The sequence below is a fragment of the Balaenoptera borealis genome (assembly GCF_965194805.1).
Source record: "Balaenoptera borealis genome assembly, chromosome: 7".
Classification (NCBI taxonomy): domain Eukaryota; kingdom Metazoa; phylum Chordata; class Mammalia; order Artiodactyla; family Balaenopteridae; genus Balaenoptera; species Balaenoptera borealis.
The window spans coordinates 87,966,391-87,975,318 of NC_138864.1; the positions used below are offsets into that span (position 1 = coordinate 87,966,391).

Genomic DNA, 8,928 nt, shown 5'->3' on the forward strand with positions numbered 1-8,928 from the left:
GTGCTTCCTATGCATGAGGCACTGTTGTAATGGCCAAGGCTATAGCAGTAGGAAAGACAGACAAGGAGCTTACATTCCAGTAGAAATCATTCAGTAAATACATAAACAAGAGACCTTGAAGGGTAATGAGTGCTGTTAAGGGAATGAAAGGATGATGTGTAGAGAAAAACAGAATAGGTGGGGACCATTTTAAATAGGATGGTCAAACAAAGGCTTGCTTGAGCTGAGACCTAAATGATGAGAAGCCAAATGGGTGAACATACAGGAGAATGTTCTAAGGGTAGAGGTAAGAGCTAGTGCCAAAGGTCCTGAGGTCAGAACAAACTTGACTTCTTCAAAGAATAGAACCAAATTCAGTGTGGCCAAAACATGGTGATTGTTGGGGAGTGGGGAAGAGAGGAGGTTGGGGAGTCAGTAAGGAGCCAGATCATATAGGACCTGTTGCTGTACCTTGGTAAGAGGTTTGGATTTCTTTTAAGGAATAATGAAAAGTCATTGGAGAATTTTATGTGACCTTGATTTGATTTTTGTGTTTTTTTTAATTATAAAATATTTAAGGTATCCAAAAATATATGGATAACAAGAATATGGATACTTCAAGAAATTAGATTCAGTGAAATCCCCATGGTACCCTTCTCAATCCTATTCCCCTCCCTCTTTTTTTTTTTTAAGATTTATTTATTATTTATTTATTCATTTTATTTATTTTTGGCTGCGTGGGGTCCTAGTTGTGGCACGCAGGATCTTTGTTGAGGCATGCGGGATCTTTCTTTGCCACGCGTGGGCTTCTCCCTAGTTGTGGCGTGCAGGTTTTTTCTCTTCTCTAGTTGTGGCGTGCAGGCTCCTGAGCGTGTCGGTTCTGTAGTTTGCGGCACGCAGGCTCTAGTTGAGGTGCACCAGCTCAGTAGTTGCGGCATGCCGGCTTAGTTGCCCGGCAGCATGTGGGATCTTAGTTCCCTGACCAGGGATCAAACCCGCGTCCCCTGCATTGGAAGGTGGATTTTTTACCACTGGACCACCAGGGAAGTCCCTCCCCTCCCTCTTTAAAGGTAACTTCTATTCTGAATTTTATGTTTATAATTTTCATTCATGTTTTTGTGCTTTTACCACACACACACACACACACACACACACACACACACACTCTCACACACACGCATACATATCCATAAACAATATGTGTAACACTGCCTTGCTTTTTTTAATTAAGGTATAATTGACATTGCATGTTTTTAAACTTTATATGAATAGTACCATACTGTACCTATTCTGCAACTTGCTCTTCTTCCCCTCTGTTATGTTTTTTTGAGATTTATTCATTCGTATAGAGTTCTTATTCATTTATTTTTAACAACTGTTTAGTATTCTTTTATATTAAAATACCATAATTTATCTATTCTTTGGCTGATGGACTTTTATGTTGTCTTCAATGCTTCTGTTCATATCTCCCTGAGCAGGTAATGGAATATAGAGAGACAAGAGCGGAAACGTGAAAACCAGTTAGAAGACTCTTCAGAGTGCAGCAGAAAGCCAGCGGTGGCTAGGGCTAAGATAAAGCGACTGAGATGAATAGACATGGAGAAATTTGGTATATATTTTGGAAATGCAGCTGATTGGACTTACAAATGGATTGATAGGGAGGAGGGGTTGCAAAGAGAAGGTTAGAAATCAAGGATGAATTGGCCTTGAGCTGTTTTGGCCTTGAGCTATTTTTCAAGGCATCTAAGGGCCCAAATCTTAGAACTTCAAAAAGTAACATGTGATGTGATATCTTTCTTCTCTAGTACCTTGCAATGTACAATATTAGGTACTTCATAAAATTCTGTTGAATGAATAAATAATTGAATAAATAATAGACTTTATAATTGGTTCTCTGTGGTATATTGGGATTATATTGAGATTTAGTTATATGACAATCTAGAATATTTTTAGATGAAATGAAATGAAGTGGGGTTTTGTTAAAATAATCAAGAGAGGAATGTGTGTGTTTGAGGATTATTAGTAAAACAAGATTGACTCTATGTTAAACATTTTTGAAGCTGAGTGCTGGGTATATGGAAATTGCACTTTTGTGAATGTTTGAAAATTACCATGATAAAAAGTGTAAAAAGAGATAAGAAAAAATTTTAGCTATCTTCCCATCAAGATGTGAGTTGCCCCAATATGGCATCAAGTAAACATCCAAATACGTAATAACCACTCCACATAAGTAGGTTGTCAGAAAATTCAGGTCGTCCAGGCAAAGTTCTTAACCTTTTGGGGTTTACAAATTCCTTAGAGGATTTGATGAAACATGTGAAAACATTTCCCAGAAAAAAAAATACACATACACACAATTTTGCATAAATATATCAGGATTTTTAAAATTTTTTTAAAGCTGATGTCATAGACCAGGTTAAGAAATCCAGATAAGGACTTTCTTGGTGGTCCAGTGGGTAAGACTCTGTGCTCCCAATGCAGGGGGCCCGGGTTCGATCCCTGGTCAGGGAACTAGATCTCACATGCATGCCGTAACTAAAGTCCACATGCTGCAACTAAAAAAAAAGATCCCGCATGCTGCAACTAAAGATCCCACATGCCACAACGAAGATCCCACGCAACTAAGACCCGGCGCAGTCTAAATAAATAAATAAACAAATATATATATATATATATATATATATATTTTTTTTTTTTTAAAGAGAGAAAGAAAGAAAAGAAATCCAGATAGATTCAGGAAAAGACCTCACTGAAGTCTGACTTTAGAACTACGAGTTCTCAGGTAATTTGTTAATACAGAATTTTGTCCTATTAGTTTTTTTAATGTTCTACTTTCCACAGTTGGTGCTTACATTCCTACCTAGAGTTTGCAGCTGGTTGACTGAAGTTTGAGTCTTGTTTTTATCACTTTCAAGCTGTATGATCCTGCAAAATCACTTAACCTTTCTAAGCCTCAGCTTCTTTATCTGTAAGTTTGAAATAGGAATACACCAAGTGCTATTGGTGATAAAAATGAGCTAATATAATTGCAAGTCCTTTGTAAGATTTAAAGAGCACTGTAAATTGGTGGTAAAATTTTATGCTTATTATGTGCCAAGAACTCTTCTAAACACTTTAAGTACCATTATTAACCTCATTTTTACACATGAAGAAACTAAGACACACAGAAGTTAAGTAACGTGCCTAATGTAATATGGCTAGTAAGGGGTTGAGTTAGAATTTGAGCCCAGCCGATCTGACTCTAGAGTGTATGCTCTTAATCTTTATGCTGTGAATTTTAGTATTATTCACCCTGAATATAATACCTCTCCACTGCTCCATGATATAATATTGTGCTCATCTGATGAATACTAGCAACCTAGGCCTGAAAGGAAAACTGTAATTCAAGTAGCAGCCAAATTCTAAGGGACAAAAAATGATGCCCTGGGACTTCTTAACCACTGCGCCCTGGTGGCGCAGTGGTTAAGAATCTGCCTACCGATGCAGGGGACACAGGTTAGATCCCTGGTCCGGGAAGATCCCACATGCCACGGAGTAACTAAGCCTGCGAGCCACAACTACTGAGCTTGTGTGCCACACTACTGAAGCCCGTGCACCTAGAGCCCCTGCTCCACAAGAGAAGCCACCACACTGAGAAGCCCATGCACCGCAACAAAGAGTAGCCCCTGCTCATCACAACTAGAGAAAGCCCTAGCGCAGCAACAATGCAGCCATAAATAAATATTTTTAAAAAACTGATGAACTCATAAAAGTGCTAACAAAAGATCAAGACGAAAAAAAAAAATTAATTACATGGGACTGAGTGAACTGATGAGGATGAGTATAATTTTTGTGACTTTCTGTCTGAATTTAAAAAAAAAAAAAAAAAAAAAAAAATTCCACAAGGACTCAGAGGCAAAGAATATACAAATCAATTTTCACTGCAAAGTAAAGGAGCTGTTACAGTGGAGGATTACTGGACTGAATGTCAATACTATGACATAGTATGAGTGTGTTTCATGTTTGGTAATTGCAATCATTGTTGCTTTTGTTGTGGTCATCCATGTACAATGCTGGGTGTCAGTCGACTTATCTCTTGTAAAAATAAAATACAGTGTGTGTGTGTGAAAAAAAAAAAAAAAAAAAAAAAAAGAACAGTAAGGAATGCTGAGCAAAGGTAGAGGAATTACCCTTAGATAGAAGGAAGAAATCTCTTCCTTAGATAGAAGGAAGAGTGAAAGAAGGAAGGAACCCATGGAAATAGTGAGGAATGGAATGGAAAACAGAAGAAAGTTAAGGCAGTTCATTTTTGCTGTCTTCTACTTTCTTGTGAAATAGGAGTTATCATCTGCTCCCCTGTATTCATCAGTAGCACCAATTAGCAAAATATATCATTATCATCCAGCTCAAGAAAAGACCAAATGATAGCTTTAGAATGGGGCTGGTCACCAGGAAGACCAAGCCATGATTAGAAGTTTGGAACTTTCAGAGGTGAAAGGGGCCAGAGGAGTTAATAATTGATAATGCGTCAGTGAGGAAGCCTCCACAAAAATCCCCGAACTATGGGGTTTGGAGAAATTCTGTGGTGAACACATCCATGTCCTGGGATCATGGAACACCCCAACTCACAGAGACAGAAGCTCCTCTACTCAGAACGCTTCCAGATCTTGCCCAATGTCCTTTCCATCTGGCTATCTATCTGTATCCTTTATCATATCCTTTACTATATAATAAACCGATAAGTATAAAAAAAAAAAAGACCAAATAACTCCAAGCAGATAGGGAAACAGGGAATCAAATTTCTGAGAATTACGGAGTCAGGTACTAAGTCTGTGTTTTATTCATATTATTTAAATGCTCTTACCTTCACATTTTTTAAAAGTTCGTTTGTTCATAACTTTAATAAGGGACACACATAGGGAATGACAACAAGATTTAAAGTTAATGACTTACTGAACTTACTGTGATAATCACTTCATGATGTATGTAAATCAAATCATTATGCTGTACACCTTAAACTTATATGTGCTATATGTCAATCATATCTCAATAAAACTGGAAGAAAAAAAAAAAAAAAAAAAAAAACTGATGCCACCTTGTCTTATTTTTTAATTTAAAAAAATTAAAGTTTTTAATGAAAATTAATTTTTTATGTTTTTAATTTTTTTCTATGTTTAGTATTTATACTCTAAGGTTTGATTTGATTTGATTTAAGTTCTTTTTTTGGAGAAGTTGTTAACTCCAGGGGTGGGGCAGGGAAAATAAAAGGTGATTCTGGAGCATCTTGTGATGCCAAGAAAAGTAAGGAAATACTCAAAAACCAATGGCAGCATATCAAAAAGACATAGGGGCCAACTAGAAAGGACTTCCAGTGACCAAAGATGAAACAATTTGAGCAAGAAATAAATAACAATAGGATTGGATTATAATCCATAGAATAAAATAAATATCCATGAATCTTATTGATATTAATAAATTTTAAAATAAATGGGAGTGAAGAGACAGTCTATCTTACATAAAAATTCCAATTAATAAATGTGGAAGAAATGAGGAAAATAGAAAACTGAACACAGAACACCACAGTAATATTTGTTGCAGGCAAGATCCATCAGTGGATACTAAAATCAGTGGAATAGAAACAGGATATTTTCATAATCTCAAAGTGTCTCCCCAAATATTTATTAATTATAAAGGTAAAAATAGTAACTTTATAGTGGAGAAACCTGGCAAATAGCACCTTAACCAAGTGATGGGAGTTAACATCACTGGTATAAGATACCAATATCATGAACTCCTGGATTATGATGTCATAAGAAGGACACATCACTTCCATGAATTCTGATCAAAAATGCATAAAACTCAATTTAATCATGAGAAAATAGCAAATTCTATAGAAAAGCTAACTAATATTCTTCAAAAGTGTCAAAGTCATGAAAGACGAGGAGAGACTGAGGAATGGTTCACATTGTTGGAGACTAAGCAGAGCTGACAACTACATGTGAGATCCTGGATAGGATCATGGAAAAGGATGATAGGGAAAACAGGGTAACCCAAAGAAAGTCTGTAGATTAATTATTGTTATTCTCTATTATTAGGTATTATAGCAATGTTAATTTCTTAGTTTTGATCATTATACTGTGGGTCATGTAAATTGTTAAATGTTAGAGGAAGGAACATGTACACAGGAACTCTCTGTTCTATGTAACTTTTCTATAAGTCAAATTATTTCAAAATAAAAAATGTTACAAACAAAACATAAACCCTGATCTTGCATTGTTTAAGTAATTGTTTAAATGATCTATTCCAATGTTTCTCCAAACTCAGTCATCTGAATACAGATTTCAGGATTTTTACCAATCTACCAAACATTTACTGATTTCTCGCACTGTTTTACAGGGGAGGAAATTGAGGCACAATGAAGTAAGTGACTCAACATCACAGAACTAACAGGTAACCGAACCAGGATTCACCTTTAGGCAGTTTGACTCAGTCTGTGTTAACTTCTCCTCTAGACTACCTCCCTCCTGTACCCAATACTGCGATCACCTGTATCATTCTTTACTTACTAGCTTCTTTAAAGTTGAGCCAGTTTATTTTAAACTTAAAAAACAGCAATTAAACTATATTATAAGGTCCTCCAGATAGGAATTTTTGTTCTCTCTACTGATGTACCACAAGTTCATTGAATAGTGCCTGGCTCATTGAAGGTAGTACTCAATAAACATTAATTGAATGAATGAATTAAAAACTTTATATCATAACTGTAAATGGAAAGCCAGAATCATTTTCCAGAAATAGAAAGTAATCTTCAAAATAAATATGATGAGGGACTTCCCTGGTGGCGCAGTGGTTAAGAATCCGCCTGCCAATTCAAGGGACACAGGTTCGAGCCCTGGTCCAGGAAGATCCCACATGCCACAGGGCAGCTAAGCCTGTGTGCCACAACTACTGAGCCTGCGCTCTAGCGCCCGCGAGGCACAACTACTGAGCCCGCGCGCCTAGAGCCTGAGCTCCGCAACAAAAAGAAGCCACCACGTTGAGAAGCCTGTGCACCGCGACGAACAGTAGTCCCCGGTCGCCGCAACTAGAGAAAGCCCGCACGAGGCAACGAAGACCCAACGCAGCCAAAAATAAATAAATAAATAAAGATAATTTTTAAAAAAAAGTAATGCAAGGAAAAAATAAAGTAATGCAAGTGCTAGAAGATATTTAAAAAAAGGATACCAGTTACAAACAGACTTTCTCCTTTCTCCTTGATTTAATCAGAAGGTTTCAATTAGAATGACAAAGAGAATAATTTTCTGAGTAAATAGATTTTATTTAAAGTTGTATCAGTTTGCCACCTAAAATCAGCACACAAATGCCCAAAGTAAGGGACCATTCTTTGTGGAAGGTGGCTCTATTCTAAAGGGACCAATCGAGTGAGGGCTTATGTGAGATTAGACAGCTCAGTCTCTCTTGATCATCCTCATGCCTTAAATGTCATCTCTTCTCTTCTGTAATCTCCTACCTCCTCTTGATTACCTCTCATTTCTATCTCTAATCCCCTATAGAATTATTTTTACTTCTTGTAACACTCCTTAGTGCATACCTCTTTAATAGCACTTAAAATATAAATTCATCATTATTTTTCTCCAATTCTGTGTCCTTCACTTAAATTATAATTATGTAGGGCATCAGGGAGTGTGTAATAGCATATTTATATCTCCAGAGCTCTTACCAGTATCTAACAAGATGGTAGGCCCACAACAAACTGTTGAATTATTAAATTAAGAAAATTACAGAAATTAGAGGGGGAGAAAAGAATTGTGTGATTTTCTGCCATCCTTGAAGCCATGATTTTGTCCTCACCTGTGTCTGAAAAGCTTATTATTATTCAGATCCTTTATAAAATCTTCCCAAACACACATGGGGGTTCTCCATGAAGATGAAAAGTAAATAGCAATCCTTTCCTTCAAAAGCTCTCAGAATTAATTTGCTTCCTCGAGCAATTATAATATATTACTCTTCCTTTGCAGAATATTTGCTAAAACCTGGATGGATGCCTCCATTGTAGACATTACTGCTGTATTTTTGCGGCTTGCTTATAAAGTGAGGTCAGTGCTGAGATCACTTCTCTGTACCTGGGTGATGATCTCTGCTCTCCACAGAAAGGATGAGGGCCTGTCCTAGCTGACATTAGGTTAACAAGGTACAGGATGTCAAAGGAAACACACTACAGAGCAATATTCTTTTTTTTTTTTTAAGGAAAGCTAATTTTTAAAAAAATATTTATTAATTTATTTATTTTTGGCTGCACCGTGTCTTCATTGCGGCATGCGGGATCTTTTTAGTGTGGCATGTGGGATCTTTAGTTGCAGCATGTGGACTTCTTAGTTGCGGCATGCGTGTGGGATCTAGTTCCCCGACCAGGGCTCGAACCTGGGCCCCCTACATTGGGAGCGCAGAGTCCTACCCACTGGACCACCAGGGAAGTCTCAGAATAATATTCTTACTAGAAGCCAGAAATGTAACCTTCCTTGGACATCTCTTGAGATGGTTAATAGCAGTTTCTTTTGAGTATATAATTATGTCTAGATAGAAATCAACTTGTTAACAACTATTGCATTTGAGAACAAGATTCAACATATGAGTACAAGACCTAACGTGCAGGCACATGGCAAGCATCCCTGAGATACTGAGCTAAAATTACCTCTACCTTATGAAATTATTATACAGAAATCAATAGCTTTCATACACACAAAAAACACGTAAGAAATATAATGGAGGGACTTCCCTGGTGGCGCAGTGTATAAGACTCCACACTCCCAGTGCAGGGGGCCCAGGGTCTGATCCCTGGTCAGGGAACTAGATCCCACATGCATGCTGCAACTAAGAGTTTGCATGCCACAACTAAGGAGCCTGCCTGCTGCAACTAAGTCCCGGAGCAACCAAATAAATAAATAAAATATTTAAAAAAAAAAAAAGAAA

General features: G+C 37.1%; 2 long non-coding RNA genes across 2 annotated transcripts in view; both read left to right on the forward strand.

The window, feature by feature from the left end:
• Positions 1-2,483, forward strand: part of LOC309632248 — a 49,364-nt gene extending 46,881 nt beyond the window's left edge. The window contains exon 5 of the long non-coding RNA XR_014246805.1: positions 1,458-2,483. This is a non-coding gene — a long non-coding RNA (uncharacterized lncRNA). The remainder of the gene's footprint in view (positions 1-1,457) is intronic.
• Positions 2,484-2,678: 195 nt separating this feature from the next.
• Positions 2,679-8,928, forward strand: LOC309632255. The gene is made up of 2 exons (XR_014246818.1): positions 2,679-2,761; positions 6,355-8,928. It is a non-coding gene; the product is annotated as an uncharacterized lncRNA (long non-coding RNA).